Raw genomic sequence first — 22,416 nt, 5'->3', positions numbered from 1 at the left:
TGTGAGTCTCATCAGGCAGTTCGTACTAAAGTGTCTGCAGCATAACATTAGCTTTAGGGCAGTACACATCCCCGGTAAGGAGAACGGGATAGCTGACGCACTGTCTCGTTTTCAGCTGGACCGTTTTCGGAAGTTGGCCCCAGAGGCGGACGAGAGGCCCACACAGATACCACCAGGCCTATGGGACACAGTCACGACAGACTGGCGAGTTGGGTGAGACAGTCCATCTCACCAACCACTTGGAGGGCTTACAGCAGAGTATGGAATAGGTGGGCGGACTTAGAAATCAGGCACCCAACGGGGAACCCCGAAGAAAAAAGGAGCCTTATGCTCCATTTCCTCGGCAACATATGTGCCACGGCTACGTCACCCTCCGCAGTGGACAAGGCCATGGCGGCACTGGCGTTCCTATTTAAGTTAAGGGGGGAGGAAGATTTAACCAAGGTCTTCATGATTCGCCAGGTGGTCAAGGGTTTTAGACGTAGGGGTAAGGAGGAGTTGGGAGGTGATTGCCGAAGGCCCATCACGCTGGCATTGCTGATCGAACTACTGAACGCACTGGAGGTACATTGCCGCAGTGCACACGAAATTCGGCTGTTCCAGCTGGCTTTTGCGTTAGCTTTCCATGGTGCTTTAAGGGTGGGGGAGCTGGTAGGCCCCAATAGAAATAGCGGGGGGGGGGATACAGCGAAAGGATATCTCGATAGCCCAAGGCAGCTTATGGGTGCACATTCCCAGGTCAAAAACGGACCAGAGGGCCAAAGGAGTAACCCTTAGGCTCAGGGAGATGGCCGGGAGCAGGGCTTGCCCGGTACAACTGTACACAAGTTTTATGCAGGGGCAGTCTGACCGAACCGGTCCGTCCTGCGGCACGAAGACGGAACTACGCTGTCCAGATTTCAGTTCGTAGCCCTGCTAAAACGCACACTCACAGGGATCGGGTGTGTCACAGCCGAATACGGGTCACACTCATTTCGCATTGGGGCAGCTACCGAGGCAACCAGATGGGGCCTCGGCGCCGAAATGATTAAAAAGATCGGCAGATGGGAATCGCACCGTTTCAGGTCTTACATTCGCCCGCACCTGGCGGAGCGATAAGTGTAGGGCGCGAAGAAGTATCAAAAAAAAAAAAAAAAGTTTGTACTGTAGCATGTTATAATGACTATCATCCCTCACAGGCTGACGAAAATGTATAGTGTGGATAATGGGGCATTCATACATAGTGCGGGCCGAGCGACGAGCTGCAAAGCGAGACAGAGATCGACACCTCGGGCAGGTAAGCGACAACGTGGAGGTTCAATGGCTGGGCCAGGGAGGACTGACAGTCGAGAGGCTGGCCCAAAAATTTTTTAAGTTAGTGAAAGCAAGGCGGTCCCCCGACGTGCTAATGGTCCATATTGGGGGTAACGACGTCGGGCATATGCAGCAGCATCTACTGATGCAAGAACTAATATCACTATTCACGCGGATGTGGTCACTCTGCCCCCATATGACCGTAGTGTGGTCGGAAATCATCCCCAGGCTAACGTGGCGCCCGCGCAAGCCCGAGCAGGTCCTAAATCAGTCTCGGGCAAAAATCAATAGAGCCATTTCGAAATTTATGTTCAGGGCTGGGGGGTTAGCAGTACGTCACACGCTGCTCGAAAGGCCGGCGGGGCACCTGGAGAGGGACGGCGTGCACCTAAATGATCTGGGCAACACCATCTTCTTATATGGCCTGAGAGAGGCTCTCGAGGCAGAGCTCTGCGTATGGGCGGGCATTCGCCCTTGAGAGGGCAAGGACGAATGCTGTGGCGGGTCCTTGGCAATGCCGTATCTTTGGACATCGAGAAAGTATTCACCACTGAGCTGGCATAACCAATGAATGAGTCGAAAGAGGATCCCATAATGAAATATCATGATAATGGATAATGCATAATGGAGTGAGGAGTGGTGGTGTAATGTGATAATGTAAGCCGAAGGCTAGTGGCCAGCACGCAAGGGCATTGTCAAGGGACCTGCAGAGCGCTCAAGCGCCCCGCCATCGGTTAATGGAAATATGATTGTTGTTGTAATATGTGTTTTTGTCCCTCCCCCTTTATACTCATCTTTTTATTTCAATGTTTCGCTGTCACAGCTCAACTAATGTTTAATGTTAACACTGTAATAAAGCTGTGGCCTTATAACTCCAATTGGGTGTCATAGCTTATGTTACGGTAATTAAGAAGGTCGGCTCAAATAGGGCCCTACCCTGGTCAAGTAACCTGAGAGCTGGGCGAAGCTAGGGCGAGAAGGGGCGTGACCGGGTGGGCTCTGAGCTGGACTGTCCAGAGTCAATAGGGTCGCCAGGTGTGAAGTAAAGGTGGAGTGTCCTGGCCTGAGGCCAGGACACTATAAGACCGGGGGGCTGGCCATTCAGCCTCCTTTCTTGGATCGTGTGGATACAGCAAACTTCTCCCACCCACCCTCCCAGTGCCGCTTGCTCGTCGGTAGCAAGTGGCAGGATGGGTGTTGGGAACACCCCATAACAATGCAAACTTGTTGTATCCCTACAGACTTCGTCACAGCCGAGGGCGGGTCCTTGGCAATGCCGTATCTTTGGACATCGAGAAAGTATTCACCACTGAGCTGGCATAACCAATGAATGAGTCGAAAGAGGATCCCATAATGAAATATCATGATAATGGATAATGCATAATGGAGTGAGGAGTGGTGGTGTAATGTGATAATGTAAGCCGAAGGCTAGTGGCCAGCACGCAAGGGCATTGTCAAGGGACCTGCAGAGCGCTCAAGCGCCCCGCCATCGGTTAATGGAAATATGATTGTTGTTGTAATATGTGTTTTTGTCCCTCCCCCTTTATACTCATCTTTTTATTTCAATGTTTCGCTGTCACAGCTCAACTAATGTTTAATGTTAACACTGTAATAAAGCTGTGGCCTTATAACTCCAATTGGGTGTCATAGCTTATGTTACGGTAATTAAGAAGGTCGGCTCAAATAGGGCCCTACCCTGGTCATGTCCCAGCACTGAGCTGAGCCTGAAATAGCTGTGAGCTCTTCTCTCTATTGTAGTTCACACAACTCCCTATCTCCACTCTTTCCTGTCTGGAGAATTCTCACACTATTCATCCCTCTTTTTGTATTTTCTTTTACTTTACAACAATGTATTGTTTGCACTTTCAGGTTATGCAGTTTATTGTATTCCTGGTGTATGATTATAGCATTTGCACTTTTTATTGATGATTATTTTGTGCAGTTTATTGTCACTGAATTGCAGTAAGTCCTATCCATTTAACACATCTATTTGTGTGGATTACCTACCTGCATTGCATTTATTTTTCTCTCCTCTGCTAATGATCATTAGCGATACAATTCTCCAGACGATCACCTAATCTCAATATCTTTTGGAGATGATCATTCGGTCCCACTAGCGGAATGAAAGCTTCTATGCAATTTGATCAGATTAATGGAATAGATTCATTTTCTGGATCAATTTCATTGGTCTGATCAAATTGGTTAGCATCATTACTTCTGTTAGTGATCTTGAATGATTGTTTCCGATCGATATTACGATCGAATCAGATAGTCGATCATCTGGAGAATTGTATCATTAATGGCCACCTTGACACTAACCTTCCCTCTTTACTCTGCCTAATACTAACATACTAACCTCTTTTGCCTATGTACATAAGACGTTTCAAAGTGTAAGCTCACTTATTAGATCACCCACCCTGCCTTACTTAGGCTTGTGTGAGCCCACCCTCCAGGTAATTGATATTAGCCCACCCTCCAGGTAATTGATATTAGCCCACCCACCTGGTAATTGATATTAGCCCACCCACCTGGTAATTGATATTAGCCCACCCTCCAGGTAATTGATATTAGCCCACCCTCCAGGTAATTGATATTAGCCCACCCTCCAGGTAATTGATATTAGCCCACCCACCCTCCAGGTAATTAATATTAGGCCACCCACCCTCCAGGTAATTGATATTAGCCCACCCTCCAGGTAATTGATATTAGCCCACCCACCCTCCAGGTAATTAATATTAGGCCACCCACCCTCCAGGTAATTGATATTAGCCCACCCTCCAGGTAATTGATATTAGCCCACCCACCGGGTTATTGATATTAGCCCACCCACCGGGTTATTGATATTAGCCCACCCTCCAGGTAATTGACATTAGGCCACCCACCCTCCAGGTAATTGATATTAGCCCACCCACCCTCCGGGTAATTGACATTAGCCCACCCACCGGGTTAATTGATATTAGCCCACCCACCGGGTTAATTGATATTAGCCCACCCACCGGGTTAATTGATATTAGCCCACCCACCGGGTTAATTGATATTATCCCACCCACCGGGTTATTGATATTAGCCCACCCCCCTGGTAATTGATATTAGCCCACCCTCCAGGTAATTGATATTAGCCCACCCTCCAGGTAATTGATATTAGCCCACCCTCCAGGTAATTGATATTAGCCCACCCTCCAGGTAATTGATATTAGCCCACCCTCCAGGTAATTGATATTAGCCCACCCACCTGGTAATTGATATTAGGCCACCCACCCTCCAGGTAATTGATATTAGGCCACCCACCCTCCAGGTAATTGATATTAGGCCACCCACCTGGTAATTGATATTAGGCCACCCACCCTCCAGGTAATTGATATTAGGCCACCCACCCTCCAGGTAATTGATATTAGCCCACCCTCCAGGTAATTGATATTAGCCCACCCTCCAGGTAATTGATATTAGCCCACCCTCCAGGTAATTGATATTAGCCCACCCTCCAGGTAATTGATATTAGCCCACCCACCTGGTAATTGATATTAGGCCACCCACCCTCCAGGTAATTGATATTAGCCCACCCTCCAGGTAATTGATATTAGCCCACCCACCTGGTAATTGATATTAGGCCACCCACCCTCCAGGTAATTGATATTAGGCCACCCACCCTCCAGGTAATTGATATTAGGCCACCCACCAGGTAATTGATTTTAGATTGACTGAGGCCTCCTTTCCACGAACTGTTGAGCTGTTTGCTCAGCAAGCAGTTACCAGGCAGAAGTAAGCAGTTATCATGCAGCAACAAGCAGTTACCAGGCAGCAGTAAGCAGTTGAGAAAGTTTGAGAGGCATTTCACTGCCTATCAGCAGTCCGTGGAAAGGAGGCCTTAGATTCTTAGATTTATTGACTTAGATTAATTGACATAGTCGTGTCACTGACTGTCCTCAGAGGAGCTCACAATCTAATCCATGTCATATGTATGGCAACTGGGACATTATATTAAAGGGGGACTCTATGCAAAGTTTTACTGGGTAGCAGTGTTTCTTAATTACAATGCTGCTAAGTTCATGTACATTTGGCCCTGTCAATGATACATCATGACCACGCCCACCTTCCGGTGCATGGTCATGTTCCTTTTTTCACCGCAGTAATGGGATGTGTGGGCCCCAGGTTGAAATTTCTCTGGTGGGCCCCCAGGGTCCCAGTCCGACCCTGGTAAGCAGTGGCTGCATGGTGTAATGGATAAGGGCGCTGCCTCTGACAAAGGAGACCAGAGTTCAAATCTCAGCTCTGTCTGTTCAGTAAGCCAGCACCTATTCAGTAGGAGACCTTAGGCAAGTCTTCCTAACACTGCTACTGCCTATAGAGCATGCCCTAGTGGCTGCAGCTCTGGTCCTTTGAGTCCGCCAGGAGAAAAGTGTGATATAAATGTTATTTGTCTTGTCTACTTTTTCTCTTGTATTGAGCATAAATAGTAAATTTTAGGCCAGCAATTTCAGGCCAGCTTCAGTTGGTATAGTGGTTAGTGTGCTTGTCCACCATACAGTGAGACCCAGGTTCAAATCCCAGCCAATGTGAGTTGGCTTTTATGCTACAAATCCTTAAAGGGAACCTAAACAGAGAAGGATATGGATTTTTCCTTTTAAAATAATACCAGTTGCCTGAATCGCCTGCTGATCCTGTGTCTCTAATACTTTTAGCCACAGCCCCTGAACAAGCATGCAGATCAGGTGCTCTGACTGAAGTCAGACTGGATTCGCTGCATGCTTGTTTCAGGGTGTCATTCAGCCACTATTGCAGTCACAAAGATCAGCTGGACTGCCAGGCAACTGGTATTGTTTACAGGAAACATCCATATCACTCTCAGTTAAGGTTCCCTTTAAAGGAGAACTGTAGTGAAAGGTATATGGAGGCTACCATATTGATTTCCTTTTAAGCAATACCAGTTACCTGGCTATCCTGCAGATCCTCTGCCTCCAATACTTTTAGCCCTAGACCCTGAACAAGCATGCAGCAGATCTGGTGTTTGACATTTTTGTAAGATCTGACAAGATTAGCTGCATGCTTGTTTCTGGTGTGATTCACACTACTGCAGCCAAATAGATCAGCAGGGCTGCCAGGCAACTGGTATAGCTTAAAAGGAAATCAATATGGCAGCCTCCATATACCTCTCACTACAGTTCTCCTTTAAGCAACCTAATGGTTCTATTGCATTGAGCATAAATGTTAAATTTTAGGCTAGCTTCACTTTCTTCTGTAGTGGTACAGTGCTTAGGGTGACGTGCCCACCACACAGTGAGATCTGGGTTCGATTCCCAGCTATGGTATGATGTATACTGGTTTTTAAAATAGTATAATTCCCTGGCAGAAGAGACCCTCCTCCCTCCGGTAGGAGGGAGGAGGGAATAGGTAGAAAGGTAGAAGGGTAGGAGGGAGGAGGGAGGGTGTGTATAGCAGCTGTCCCATAACGAATTAGTGTAGGTAGGCAAATGGTATAAAGGACCTTGCTTGGAGAAGGAAGGAAGGGAGGGTGGGTGGGTGGGTCCTCTAGCAGTGATGTGTATTTCACTCAATTAGGTGTGGCTCCAGGTATTAGAGCTTTTGAAACATGTTTTCTATCATTTTTCCAGTTGATAGAATTTTTTTAAACTTTAAGGTTCGCCTCCCCATTGAAGTCTATTGCGGTTTGCGAACTTTTTCGCGAACCGAACCTTTCACGGAAGTTCGCGAACCTAAAATCGGAGGTTCGGCCCATCTCTACTTATGACACAGAAATGAAATATATATTGTTTTTTTCAAGACAAACTAGGCTTTCATTGTATGCCATTTTTTCCCTCAAACTATTTTGTTTTCTATGAATTTTAATGGGAAAACAAAGAAAAAAATTTAAAAAACATGTATTTTTCAGTTTTACCAATTCCAGTTTAAAAATAAAAAGTGCTACTGTAGATAAAAAACACAAATTTTGTTTGGCTATTCTTACTGCTTATCACAAAACTTAGATTATGTTCCGGTCACAATTTATGGTGAAGATATTTGATTCTGAAATAATGCTACAGAGTGTGTTTTTCACTATGAAATGAGAAAATACAAGTATTTTTAATAGTAAAAATCAATCTCATTAGCTCAGGAAACTTATATTCCCATTCACCAATTAGTGCTGCATCAGATAGTGCCAGAAATGTGCACAGGAGCAAGCCCAATCCTGCACAGCACTGCTTCTGCTACAAGACGTATATCTACTGACCTGTGGCTTAGATGAAGTCCCAGAGGACGTATATCTACTGACCTGTGTACGAAGTGGTTAAAGAGAATCTGTACTCTAAAATTCTTACAATAAAAAGCATACCTTTCTATTCCTTATCTTCTCCTGGGCCCGTGTGTGCTGTTTCTGCCACTCCCTGCTGCGATCCTGGCTTGTAATTGTCAGTTTTAGGCAGTGTTTACAAACAAAAGACATGGCTGCTAAGCAGAGTGTGATAGGCTGAGAGGAGCTCAGTCTGTGACTCACACAGAGCCTGCAGGGGGCGTGGAGAGGGTGTGTATAGCTTCTATCCTATCACAAGGAGAGCAGCACATTCCTGCCTGAGTGCCTGAGCCCGAAAAAGCCGTCAGAGGAAAGAAGATTAGATTATATAACAGAGATAATACAGCCACTGTGCAACTAGGAAAGGCTGCAGTAAGACAGACCACATTAGAACAGGTATAGGAACTTATAGGAAAGAAGAAATAAGGCTGAACATGTTGTTACAGAATCTCTTTAAATACACTGTGTGACAATTAGATCCACCCATTGGAACAAGGAATCCCCCCCCCCCCCCCGCCTTAATTATAATATAATAACACAGGCAAAAAATGTCAAACAAAACCGAAATTACATGTTCCACATATATCTACATGAAATATAGATGTAATGTGTAATGCCCACTATAGGGTCTTATAGCAACTTTTGCTTATACACATGCAATAACCATAATCGTGGCAAAGAGGTGGACTGTCACTCACCCACATGTTTGAATTGATTGGGTGCTGATTTCCGCTGTGGGAGACTGCTTACTTGATTACAGTCAAGTTGCAGTACATTTGTACAAAATGTACTGCAACTGGTTTGGGTAGAGTTAAGAGATTTACCTTCCAATATTGCTTCTATTGCAACCCGAATATCACTCCTGTGATGCAGATTGTCATTTTTTGCCTAGGGGCTTGATCCACTAAGACAAATAGCATGCCTTATCAAAGATAGCACGCCTTATCAAAGTTAGCATGCCTTATTAAAGTTAACACGCCTTATCAGAGTAGCATAGTGAGCGCTACGAAGCCGCAGGGGCTCAGGGCAGAACGAGTGGAGCTCTCATCATTGCCAATTAGCAGGCATAAGTTCATAGCTCTCCCTATGCTACTCTGATAAGGCATGTTAACTTTTCATAAGGAGTGCTATCTCTGATAAGGCGTGTTATCTCTGATAAGGAGTGATAACTTGGATAAGGCGTGTTATCTCTGTTTGTCTCAGTGAATCAAGCCCATAGTTTTTGACACGTCATGGAAAAATAAAATACACTTTTGCTCATTGATAAGCTGGTGTGCAAACCAATCCTTTGGACTGTTTGGTTTTGCATTGAATGTTGCTTTGCCTCCTTGGTTCAGCACCCTGATACTTCCGGCAAGGTGTGCCGCTCCTAACCTTACTCTTTGTCTCACACAATTACTTCAGTAGAATACTAAATCTTTTGAACTTGAGATCTCTCAGTTTACTGGCGCATAATCAGAATCAATATATTTGGCCTTTGCACTTACAAGGAATTTGACTTGGCAGACAGTATATATGTTACAAGTCAAGGACAATAGGTAAGTCGTGTAAACTAAGATTTCTGATGAAAAGGAGTGGACGGTATGATGTAACAGTCGTCTGTGGGAGTTGGGATTATAAAAACATCAGAGACACTAGTCATTTTCACTCTCCCTGCATGATCACACTGACTTTCTTCCGCTTATCAAAGCAGTCACTGTATGTATAGTTACTTACTTCTACATTAAATATAGAAGTCTCCCTGCTCTCGTTTGTTTTTGTTTTTTTTTATCACATTTTTATCCTTGTGTTTTAGAAACGTTTAGTGATAACAATTCATTGCTTTTCGATGGAGACGGCTGAGGTGAGTGACTTTATTTACATTTTCATAACAATGATGACATACTACATATACTTCCCATTCTGAGTGTGAATCATAAACTACTACCCGTTCTGACTATATGTGCATGCATTCTCCCCTGCAGGGCCGGGTATAGGCTGGAGAGGCTCCAGCCTCAGGGCGCAGTGTAGGAGGGGGGCGCACAACTCACTCAGCTGTCATTCCCCTATTGTGTTTGAAGCAGAGAGAAATAAGAAAAGGGGATACATGGCAGTGACTGCAAGCCAGGGAACCAGAGATTAATGTGTTGGGGGCCCTGGGGCGCCTCTTAGTCTAATAGCAATCAGTGTGTGACGGCTGGGGTGGGAGGGATGGAGGGGCGCACTTTGGTGTCTCAGCCTTGGGTGCTGGAGGACCTGGTCCCGGCTCTGCTCTCATATACCTTGCATCCTCAGTTTCTGCACCAGACAACAATATCAAAAGCCTTTGCAAAGTATAAAGGTGGCCACTAACAGTCCAATTTCTAGCGAAAAATCTTTTGAGCGATCAGAAATTCTGATCGGATTGGTTGTAAATAATATCCATTGATGGGACCAATGGATTACAAACGATGATAAAAACAGTCGTCCGATTGGATTTTCGTCAAACCACAATTTGGATTTTCTTGTTGGTTGTGATAGATAGGAAGCAAAGATTGTTTTGTTGATGGTGTAGTGAACGATTTAACTTCCGATCAGAATATCTGATCGCTCGAACGATTTTTCGCTAGAAATTGGATCATTAGTGGCCACCTTTAATGTTACCATTAACTATCCAATTTCTAGCTAAAAATTGTTCAGTCGATCAGATAATTCTGATCGGAAGTGAAATATCGTAATACATCATTCACTACTCCATCAAAGAACCAGTAATGTCAGAAACACCTGATCTGCTGCCTGCTTGTTCAGGGTCTATGGCTAAAAGTATTAGAGGCAGGGGATCAGTGGCATAGCCAGGCAACTGGTATTGTAGAAAAGGAAATTAATATGGCAGCCTCCATATCCCTCTCGTCACAGGTGCCCTTTAGCTGTCTCAACCCCCCCAAAAAATGTATTTAGACTGTGGTAGGGACTGAGGCTCCCTATGCTAGATCTTTCATTTAGTCTGGCACTTTTTATTGGCCTGAAGAAGCGGGCTCAGACCTGCGAAATGCGTTGCCTGTGCTACTAGTAAAAACCTTTGTTAACACAAAGAGTTTTTCGTCATTGAGGTAAGCTACCTCAAAATCATTTTCTCATTGAAATTGTTTTTAGATGCTTTTATATTACACCAGGGCGCCTCTAATATCTGTATTGTGCAATCAAACCCCTATACCTCACCCGTTTGAGGGGTGGAGACAGAACACACGTGGCCTAGACCACGGTGGTTATCTGTCCTCTTTCTTTCACCAAGGAGAGCCAGGTCCCCAGTGACCACCCCAAGTGTAGTCGGGTATATTGTCTCCACCTGCTTCCTGTGGTCGGTTGCCCCCCTGCAACCCACCTTTCTCAGTAGTATTTCACTTTTACCATTGCCAATTGTTTTCACATACTACACCATTGGGTTCCCACTTTTGTCTCCTGTGCCTTTTTCTAGAGGGTGCCCCCACACCCACATCCCACAACAGCATGCAGTCAGAGTAGGAGGAGAAGTGAGAGGAGAGCGAGCAAAGAGGTCATCATTGGGGAAAAGCAACAGTGTACTCCCCTACTCAGGACCATTTCTATCCTTTTTGTCACCTCAGACAAGAAGTCCTGCGTCACATCCCCCTAGTGTTGGGCGAACAGTGTTCGCCACTGTTCGGGTTCTGCAGAACATCACCCTGTTCGGGTGATGTTCGAGTTCGGCCGAACACCTGACGGTGCTCGGCCAAACCGTTCGGCCACATGGCCGAACTAAGAGCGCATGGCCGAACGTTCCCCGAACGTTCGGCTAGCGCTGTGATTGGCCGAACGGGTCACGTGGTTCGGGCCCGAACGCGCTCTGATTGGCCGAACGGTCACGTGGTTCGGGTAAATAAATACCCGAACCACGTCATATCTCCGCCATTTGTCTGTGGGTTTAGCTTTGGGTAGGCAGGCAGGGTAGTTCGCTCTCCAGCCACGCTAGCCAGGGTCCCCCCCAGTCATTGTGTGTCGCTGCTGGGAACAGTAGTACACCGCTCGCTCAGCCACACTATATATAGCATTGTTTACTGCCACTGTGTACCTCGCTCAGCCACGCTATATATAGCATTGTGTTTTCTGACACTCTGTGTACACGGCTCAGCCTGACTATATAGCATTGTGTGTACTGCCACTGTGCACCTCGCTCAGCCACGCTATATATAGCATTGTGTTTACTGCCACTCTGTGTACACGGCTCAGCCAGACTATATAGCATTGTGTGTACTGCCACTGTGTACCTCGCTCAGCCACGCTATATATAGCATTGTGTTTACTGCCACTCTGTGTACACGGCTCAGCCAGACTATATAGCATTGTGTGTACTGCCACTGTGCACCTCGCTCAGCCACGCTATATATAGCATTGTGTTTACTGCCACTCTGTGTACACGGCTCAGCCAGACTATATAGCATTGTGTGTACTGCCACTCTGTGTACACGGCTCAGCCAGACTATATAGCATTGTGTGTACTGCCACTCTGTGTACACCGCTCAGCCAGACTATATAGCATTGTGTGTACTGCCACTCTGTGTACACGGCTCAGCCTGACTATATAGCATTGTGTGTACTGCCACTGTGCACCTCGCTCAGCCACGCTATATATAGCATTGTGTTTACTGCCACTCTGTGTACACCGCTCAGCCAGACTATATAGCATTGTGTGTACTGCCACTCTGTGTACACGGCTCAGCCAGACTATATAGCATTGTGTGTACTGCCACTCTGTGTACACCGCTCAGCCAGACTATATAGCATTGTGTGTACTGCCACTCTGTGTACACGGCTCAGCCTGACTATATAGCATTGTGTGTACTGCCACTGTGCACCTCGCTCAGCCACGCTATATATAGCATTGTGTTTACTGCCACTCTGTGTACACCGCTCAGCCAGACTATATACCATTGTTTACTGACACTCTGTGTACACCGCTCAGCCAGACTATATACCATTGTTTACTGACACTCTGTGTACACGGCTCAGCCTGACTATATAGCATTGTGTGTACTGCCACTGTGCACCTCGCTCAGCCACGCTATATATAGCATTGTGTTTTCTGACACTCTGTGTACACGGCTTAGCCTGACTATATAGCATTGTGTGTACTGCCACTGTGCACCTCGCTCAGCCACGCTATATATAGCATTGTGTTTACTGCCACTCTGTGTACACGGCTCAGCCTGACTATATAGCATTGTGTGTACTGCCACTCTGTGTACACCGCTCAGCCAGACTATATAGCATTGTGTGTACTGCCACTCTGTGTACACGGCTCAGCCAGACTATATAGCATTGTGTTTACTTCCACTCTGTGTCTGCTGGGCCTGGGAACAGTAGTACACCGCTCACCCGCCACTGTATAGTATTGTGCTCTGTGTCGCTGCTGGGAATAGTGGTACACCGCTCACCCGCCACTGTATAGCATTGTGCTCTGTGTCGCTGCTGGGAATAGTGGTACTGTATAGCATTTCTGTACTGCCACTGTACTGCTGCCAGTCAGCGTGTACTGTAAGGATAAGTGAAATGAGGAAGAAATCCGGTGAAAGAGGAAGGGGCAAGGGAAGAGGTGTTTCCCCTGACGGTTCACGTACAGGCCACAGGGGAGCACCCAAGAAAACCCACTCAATACCGCCCATGTTGTCCAGGACAACAACCCTCACAGATCCAAAAGAACAGGACCAGATAATTACTTGGATGACCTCTCAAGCGTCCAGCAGTGGGTTAAGCAGCACCAGCACATCACGCACGAGGTCCGAGTCCTCAGCCAGTTACAAGGAGCCAGTGGGCACAAAGCTGACACAACCGGCAGCGACACCACGCACACAACTGCCAGATAACCAGTCCGATGAATTACCTCAGGACACAATGGGGTATTCGCAGGAGCTATTCCCAGCCCAACAAACTTCCACCTTTCAAAGGTCAATGGAGGAACAGCCAGAAATGTTGTGCCCGGATTCACAACCATTAACTGTGAGAAATGCACCGCGCACTGAAATACAAGGCGAGTCCGAGGAGGACTCGGAAACCCAAATCCCAGAGCAAGTTGGGCAGGAGGGGTTGCAATTGCAGGAGGTCGGCCGACAAGATCTGGAAGACGACGTTGGAGTGAGCTGCGCAGAGGTTGTTCTGGGGAGCTCTACTCCACGGCGGCGGCCCCCCACAATGACATATGACGAGTTTGAGGAGATGGAAGAGGAGGGTATGGACAATGTGGACAGAGACCCAGATTTTGTTTGTGAACGAGAACATCGCCGTCGTAGCAGCAGCACAGATGAGTCTGTTGAAGAACCCACTGCTGCACGAGTTCGCCTTGTACCACAAGGTAGGCGGCGCGCAATTTCAGGCACCACAAGCGTGGAAGTTCAAGTGAGAGGCAAAAGAGGAGCAAACAGAAATCGCCAGCAAGGCAGGTGCTCCAAAGTCTGGGCTTTCTTTGAAGACTGCACTGAGGATGTTACCATGGCGATTTGCAAGGTGTGCAAGACCCGCCTGAGCAGGGGGAAAAGTATTAACAACCTCTCCACCACCAGCATGAGCCGCCACATGCTATCCAAACATCCCACTCTGTGGGCAAACTCGGCAGGACAGGGTACCAGCAACACTGCCTCCCTTGGGTTCACCAGACTCACCACCAGACCCGCCTCAGCAGCAGCGGTAGCCCAGCCATTGCGTGGTTCACAACATTCACAAACATCAGACGACGCTGACACTGTCACTTTCCGGAGTAGTGCTCTTGAGGTCTCCCAGTGTTCATCAAACACAACAACCAACAGCCCTTCCGTGTGCAGCGCTACGGTTCAGTTGTCTGTGTCGGAGATGTTTGAGCGCAAGAGGAAATTGCCAGCAAATGACCCCCGGGCCGTGGCAGTAACAGCCAGCATAGCCAAGCTTCTGGCCTGCGAAATGCTGCCATATCGAGTGGTGGAGACAAACAGCTTCAAGGGCATGATGTCAGTGGCCATCCCATGTTACGTGGTTCCCAGCCGCTACCACTTTGCGCGCTCTGCAGTGCCTGAGTTGCATGAGCACGTGGTCAGCAAAATAACCCGAAGCTTGAAGAATGCCGTTGCCTGCAAGGTTCACCTCACCACTGACACCTGGACAAGTGCATTCAGCCAGGGTCGATACATCTCCCTTACCGCGCACTGGGTGAACCTTGTGGAGCCTGGCAGCGATTCCTCACCTGCTACGGCGCGGGTGTTGCCCACGCCGCAAACAGCTGCACCGCCGTCCCTCCCACTGGATAACAACAGCAGCACCTACCTCTCTGACTCCTTCTCCTCCAACGCATCTCAAAGCTGTACCTCATCCGGAAACGTTAACCCAACAGCAGTAGGATCGTGGAAGCAGTGCAGCACAGCTGTTGGCATGCGTCAGCAAGCGTTGCTGAAGCTGATCTGCCTTGGGGATAAGCAGCACACAGGGGAGGAAATTTGGAAGGGAATAAAGGAACAGACGGATTTGTGGCTGGCACCGCTGGACCTGAAACCGGGCATGGTTGTGTGTGATAATGGGAGTAATCTCATTCGCGCTTTAAGGTTGGCTAAGCTGACACACATCCCTTGCCTGGCGCACGTGATGAACCTAGTAGTTCAGCGCTTCCTGAGGACATACCCAGGCGTGGCCGATCTTCTGTTGAAGGTGCGTCGAGTGGCAAAACATTGTAGAAATTCCAGTACTGCTTCGGGGGCACTCGCCAAGATGCAGGAGCGCTTCAATCTCCCCCACCATCGCTTGCTGTGTGATGTCCCTACGCGCTGGAATTCTACGCTGCACATGCTAGCACGCTTTTGCGAGCAGAAGAGTGCAGTGGTCCAGTACATGACGGCGCAGTACCGAGGCGCATCCGGACAGCTGCCAAGCTTCTGTGGATCCGATTGTGCCAACATGTTGGACCTCTGCCAAGTCCTCCAAAATTTTGAGCAATCCACGTTGCTTGTGAGCAGTGACAACTCTTCAGTCAGCATTACCATACCACTGCTGTGTTTACTGAAGAGGTCAATGTTGAAAATCAAGGAAACAGCTGTCATGATGCAACTGGGGGAATCTGAAGGAGAAAACGATCAGCGTGATGGTACCAACATCAGGCCATCCGCCTCAGGGAACGCTGGCCCCAGCAGCTATGACGAAGAAGAGGAGGAGGAACAGCTGGAGTTGGAGCAGGAATTTCCTGCCACCACTGACGAGGGCCAGAGCGGTGCACGTTGGACTTCCACAATTCAGCGCGAATGGTCAGCAGAAGCAGACCAGGAGGAAGGTGACGACTATGATGCATCACAACAACTATCACAATGCTCACAAGAGGATGATGAGGATTCTGGTAGGACTCTGGCACACATGGCTCAATTCATGCTAGACTGCATTGAACGCGACCCACGCATTGTGCGCATTCTGGACAACACCAATTACTGGGATTATACCCTTCTGGATCCACGGTACAAACACAATGTTCCAAAACTGCTTGAAGAAAGAGTCAGACAGGTCAAAATGGAAGAATACCAGCAGGCCCTTGTGGAGACTTTAGAGAGGAGATTTACATCCTCCCCATCCTCTAGCCAGTTGTACGCCGACAGACTGACTTCCGCAAACCCAGGACGACCAGGAGGGCAGCAAACAACGCAAGCCGCAGCTAGTGCCCAAAAGGGAATGGTATCGGCAGTGTCCTTGGAGTGGGAAAATTTTCTGACACCCATGCAGCAGCAGCCCACTGAACAGGAAGCGTGCAGATCCACCTCCAACACCGATCGCCTGGAGAAGATGGTCAAGGACTACATGTCAGATGACGTAGCTGTGTCGAACAATCCATCTGCACCCTTCAACTATTGGGTATCGAAGCTAGACACCTGGCACGAACTGGCAATGTACGCAATAGAGGTGCTGGCTTGCCCGGCAGCCAGCGTTATGTCGGAACGCTGTTTCAGTGCTGCCGGAGGCATCGTCACAGATCGGCGTATCCGCCTCTCCACAGAAAATGCAGACCGTCTGACTCAAATTAAAATGAATCAATCCTGGATTGGAAATGACTACGCAACACTCCAGGACCCCAACCAAGTAACATGACCAATGAACATCTGGGATGGTGTAGCGTTTCCGGTCCCTGTTTATTGAACCTCTCATCTGTATTACATTTATGACTGCATGGCGGCAAAAAGCATTGCTGCTATATCCGCACGCTTTTTGTCCTCATGCAAGGCCTGGGTTGTTGTGTCTCAAAAAGCATGGCCTTCTCCTCCTGCGCCTGCTCCTGTTTCATCACGTGTGCTGCTGCTGCTGCTGCTGGGTTAGCGTTGCCGGTCCCTCCCTGTTTATGGAACCTCTTATCTTTATTACATTTATGACTGCATGGCGGTACAAAGCATGCTATCCGCATGCTTCTTGTCCTCATGCAAGGCCTGGGTTGTTGTGTCTCACAAAGCGTGGCCTTCTCCTCCTGCGCCTCCTCCTGTTCCATCACGTCTGCTGCTGCTGGGTTAGCGTTGCCGCGTGGTCCCTGTTTATTGAACCACTTATCTTTATTACATTTATGACTGCATGGCGGTACAAAGCATGCTATCCGCACGCTTCTTGTCCTCATGCAAGGCCTGGGTTGTTGTGTCTCACAAAGCGTGGCCTTCTCCTCCTGCGCCTCCTCCTGTTCCATCACGTCTGCTGCTGCTGGGTTAGCGTTGCCGCGTGGTCCGTTTATTGAACCACTTATCTTTATTACATTTATGACTGCATGGCGGTACAAAGCATGCTATCCGCACGCTTCTTGTCCTCATGCAAGGCCTGGGTTGTTGTGTCTCACAAAGCGTGGCCTTCTCCTCCTGCGCCTCCTCCTGTTCCATCACGTCTGCTGCTGCTGGGTTAGCGTTGCCGCGTGGTCCCTGTTTATTGAACCACTTATCTTTATTACATTTATGACTGCATGGCGGTACAAAGCATGCTATCCGCACGCTTCTTGTCCTCATGCAAGGCCTGGGTTGTTGTGTCTCACAAAGCGTGGCCTTCTCCTCCTGCGCCTCCTCCTGTTCCATCATGTCTGCTGCTGCTGGGTTAGCGTTGCCGCGTGGTCCCTGTTTATTGAACCACTTATCTTTATTACATTTATGACTGCATGGCGGTACAAAGCATGCTATCCGCACGCTTCTTGTCCTCATGCAAGGCCTGGGTTGTTGTGTCTCACAAAGCGTGGCCTTCTCCTCCTGCGCCTCCTCCTGTTCCATCACGTGTGCTGCTGCTGGTGCTGGGTTAGCGTTACCGGTCCCTTTTCGTGGAACCTCTTCTCTGTATTACATTTATGACTGCATGGCGAAAAAAAGCATGTTACCTGTGCAAAGAAACATGACATTTTCCACATTTAAAAGACAGTTTTTCCTTTGAAACTTTAGAATCAATTTTCTCAAAAACTATAAGCTCTTTTTCAAATATTTTTTTTCCTCTTGTACCCACTCCCAAGGTGCACATACCCTGCTAATTTGGGGTATGTAGCATGTAAGGAAGCTTTACAAAGCACGAAAGTTCGGGTCCCCATTGACTTCCATTATGTTCGGAGTTCGGCGCGAACACCCGAACATCGCGGCGATGTTCGGCGAACGTTCTCGAACCCGAACATCTAGGTGTTCGCCCAACCCCCCTAAAAAAAAAAACCCACCAAAATCCACACACACACTAGAGAATATAATCCATGTGCCATATAAAGTGGATGCATAATACAGGGAGCCTCCGAGACACAAACCGATGCTGTTGCATTTCATTGCACACCCCCTTCCTGGACTCCCCCAGCCCAGTATGCAAATGCAGCAGAAGCTGTGCTCTCACTTCTCCACTGGAGTCCAGTGTTGTGCTTCCACTTGTTCCCAAGCAGGAAGCAGTAGACAGACAGTAGGGTTAGACAGGTACAGTGATGGACTACAGCGGGGAGCTGAGCGCACAGCTTCTGCTGCGCTATTCTCTGCATTTACACACTGAGCTGGGGGAGAGCAGGATGGGGACCGGGACAAATAGTGGCACAAGTAGACAGAAGGAGGCACAGGGGGACACACAAAGGGAGACAGAAGGGGGACAGAAGGAGGCACACACAGAGGGATGTGCAGGAGGGTAGAGGTCGCACAAGGTAACAGAAGGTGGCACATGGACACAGGAGGCACAGGGGGCCTGTTGGAGTTTAAGGGGGACAGAAGAAGGCACAGGGGGAGGCACAGAGGGACATGCAGGGGGCAGAGATGGCAAAGGGGGACTGAGGCACAAAAATGGGCAAAACCGCCTCTAGCCTCCTATAACAGAATTTTGAACCCTATATGCATGTCTGACCACAGCAATATTCTGTGAATGAAATGCAAACTATACCTTTTACCATCTGTATATGCATAAACAGTAAATTTGTCTTTTTCCTACAGAGTAAGGAGTACATTGTGAGTCGGTAAGTAACAGCCATTTCTATTTACTTAACATTAGATTGTACAACACACTCTAACACATGCGTTAAAATATTAAAGGGCAGTCAATATTACAAATGTGATCAGTCTTTGTAACGTAGCCCTGTGGTTTGCCATTTTATGTAATGTGACCATGTAGCTTCCTCACCAAAATAGTAATCTCTTGTCTGGTATAATATAATAACAATAAGAGTCTACTTGCCCTAAATTTAACATAGCTACTCCCACCCTTGTTGAATTATACAACCCCCCCCTGCCCTGGGCTGGATTTGTACTCTTTATCGCCCAAGGCCACTGTCACCAGCCGCCCCCCTTTAGTAAAGGTAGCAAGATGACCCCTCTCCCCTTCCCTCCAGTATAGGTAGCTAGATGTACCCCCTCCCTTCCCTTTAGTATAGGTAGCCTGATGACCCTCCCCAGTATTGGTAGCCAGATGACCCGTCCCCCTTTCCCTCCAATATAGGTAGCCAGATGACTCCTCCCCCTTTCCCTCCAATATAGGTAGCCAGATGACTCCCCCCTTTCCCTCCAATATAGGTAGCCAGATGACTCCCTTAATCCCTCCTTTTCCCACCCACTTTCAGTATAGGTAGCCAGCTCGCCTTCACAATGCAGCAGCCATCAGTGTCACTAATTTCTCCACTCATCTCCAGTGCAGAAGCCCCTCTTCATTCTGTCTTCAATGCTGCCCAAGTCCATAGCCAAAGGTACTATGCAAATGTGCACAGAGAGCAAGGTTGCTGCTGCACAGGTGACTAGCAGCAGAGTACCGCTGTCAAGCGCTAGCCTGATCTCCCTGCATTGCAGCATTTGCAAGCTTACAAATGCTGCACCAGTTTAGCCTGCTGCTTTGGTGTCCTTGCTCCTGTTTTGTCCTAGGCCATGTCCTAAGAGGCCTTGGCCTAAATCCGGCCCTGCCTCCGCCCCAAGGTTCTCATACACTATCCTAGTGTATGTGGCTAACTGATTCTCATCACATTAGTAATATTATTTTGCATTTATATAGCACTGCCATCTTCCGCAGCGCATTACCAAGTACATAGTCATGTCACTGACTGTCCTCAGAGGAGCTCACAATATAATCCTTACCACTGTCACAGTCTACTGTCTCTACCATAATTGACAGCCAACATTTTTGAAGGTGGGGGCAGGGGTGGGTTAGGGGAAGTGGAAGGCAGTTAGCATAGAAATATATTAAAATAGGGGAGGAGACTAGGGAGCACATAGGAAACCCATACAAACGCAGGGAGAACATATACTGGAAATGTTTTACCACACAAGAACATACAACAAGCCTTCCAAAGTGGTGGAAACATAAATGTTAATCCTTTTGATTCCCATGAGTTGGCTATTATTGGTTTAGTGGCCATAAAGATGTGAGCTGAGATTTATGATCTTTGACTCACGTAATTATAAATAAATAAATGAATAAATAACTGCAATCAAAGTTTTAAAAAAAACACAAAAAAAACATAACTTAATGTCTTATGTACTTTAACATCTTTCAGCTGTTTTTTTTTTCTTACATCTGTTTTTCCTTTCCTAACAGGTCAGAAGGGGAAGAATTATCTATCAAGGCGAGGCATAAGAAAGTAACAGCGGCTCTTATAAAACAAGGCTACAATGTAGAAGAGGTAACCAAACTTCCATCACTAGCTTACTGTCCATGGAGAGCATGTGTGTGTGTTTGTGTGTGAAAAAAGATCTTATACTCACCTGGGGCTTCCTACAGCCCCATGAGTGGTGATGTATCCCTTGCCCCACCCCCGAGTGCCTCCATTCTCTGCCTATCGGTGCCGGTAATCTGGCTCAGTCGTGCCAGTCAGCAAGGAGGGCCACCCATGCGCATAAGAGCTGAATGGTGCGGCTGAGCCAGATTACCGACACTGATACGAGGAGAACGGCGGCACTCGGGAGCATGGCGAGGGGCACATTGCTGCTCATGGGACTGGCGCAGGTGAGTATTACATTTTTTTATTGCGACCTTTCTGGTATACTTTAGCCAGTTCAGGACTATAGGCTTACACTTACACTTAATAGTTACCAGGCTATGTTTTACAATTTAGTGCTCTGCAGCTTTAACCACCCTGGCGTTCTATTAGAACGGCCAGGGCGGCGGCGCAGCACATTTTTTAATTTATTTTTTTTTAATCATGTAGCTAGCCTAGCGCTAGCTACATGATAGCCGCTGTGCAGCAGCATCCCCCCACCCCTTCCGATCGCCTCCGCCGATCAGAGCAAACAGGTAATCCCGTTCAGAATCGGGATGACGTCATCGACATCATCCATGTCATGGTGTCGGAGGGAGTCCCGATCCACCCCTTAGCGCAGTCTGGCGCTGATAGGCCAGGCTGCGCAAAGGGGTCTCGTGGGGGCCCTATTACGCGGTGGGTAGCAGCGCATTGGAGGCGAGTGGCGGCAATCGGTATAAACACGCAGCTAGCACTTTAGTTTAAGAAAAACAATTATGAAAATCGGCATACCAGGGCCAGAGCAATCCAGCGTGGCAGTCATGGACGTCCATACCGCTAAGCTGGTTATAGCTTGCTGCAGAGCCACACAACTTAGCACGCAAGTGAATCCCGCCCCCTTTTCTTTCTGTTGGTTGGCTCTGATCCATGGTGTAATGTTTATTTATTTTTTGATTTATCTATTGTATTATTATTTTTTTGTATTTTTTTAAATACATTTCTCTATTTTTTTTAACTCCTCTCCCTCCCTTCCCCCGACAGCCAATCAGGGTGATCCCCTCTCATAGGCCCCTCTCATAGGCATCAGCCTATGAGAGGGGAGAGCGATCTGAGCCTCTCTACGGGACAGTCAAGTGACCCCAGTACAGCACTACAATAGATTGCAACGCTGTACAATGTAAATAGCAGCCGCCGGTAGACTGATGTCTGCTAGATCGCTGACGGTAGACTGATGATGGAGCGGAGCTCCGTCACTCAAGCGGGGATGCACGTGCATTGATCCCCTGTAAGACCTTGCCCCAGGACTTGATGCCTTTTGGCGTTAGGCAATCCTGGGGCTGCCACCTTCCCGACGCCTTTCGGCATTAGGTGGTTGGGAAGGGGTTAATGACGAATTTGTAGGAAGACAAAAGGGAAAATCAAGAGCTTGTGATAGTGTAGTATGTTAGGATTATGTAACGGAGTATTTTGTATGAAATTATACTCATAAATGAGGGTTGCCAGTAAGGCAACCACTGATTAGGCAGGTGGGGAGGGTAGAGCTGACCCCACTCAGGTTAAGAAGTCGCTCTCTGTAGATCAGAAGAAAAAGGGGGGACTACACCCTTCCAACCAAGGGTGGATGAAACGTGCAGATAATTGTAGAAAAGAGGCACCAAAACAGGATAATATACACTCAAATCAGTTTCAAATGAAGGTAGATTAAAAAAAAAAAAACGTAAAAACTTTA

The sequence above is a fragment of the Hyperolius riggenbachi genome, chromosome 4 (genome assembly GCF_040937935.1).
Source record: "Hyperolius riggenbachi isolate aHypRig1 chromosome 4, aHypRig1.pri, whole genome shotgun sequence".
Classification (NCBI taxonomy): domain Eukaryota; kingdom Metazoa; phylum Chordata; class Amphibia; order Anura; family Hyperoliidae; genus Hyperolius; species Hyperolius riggenbachi.
Note: the sequence above shows the minus strand (reverse complement) of the source record.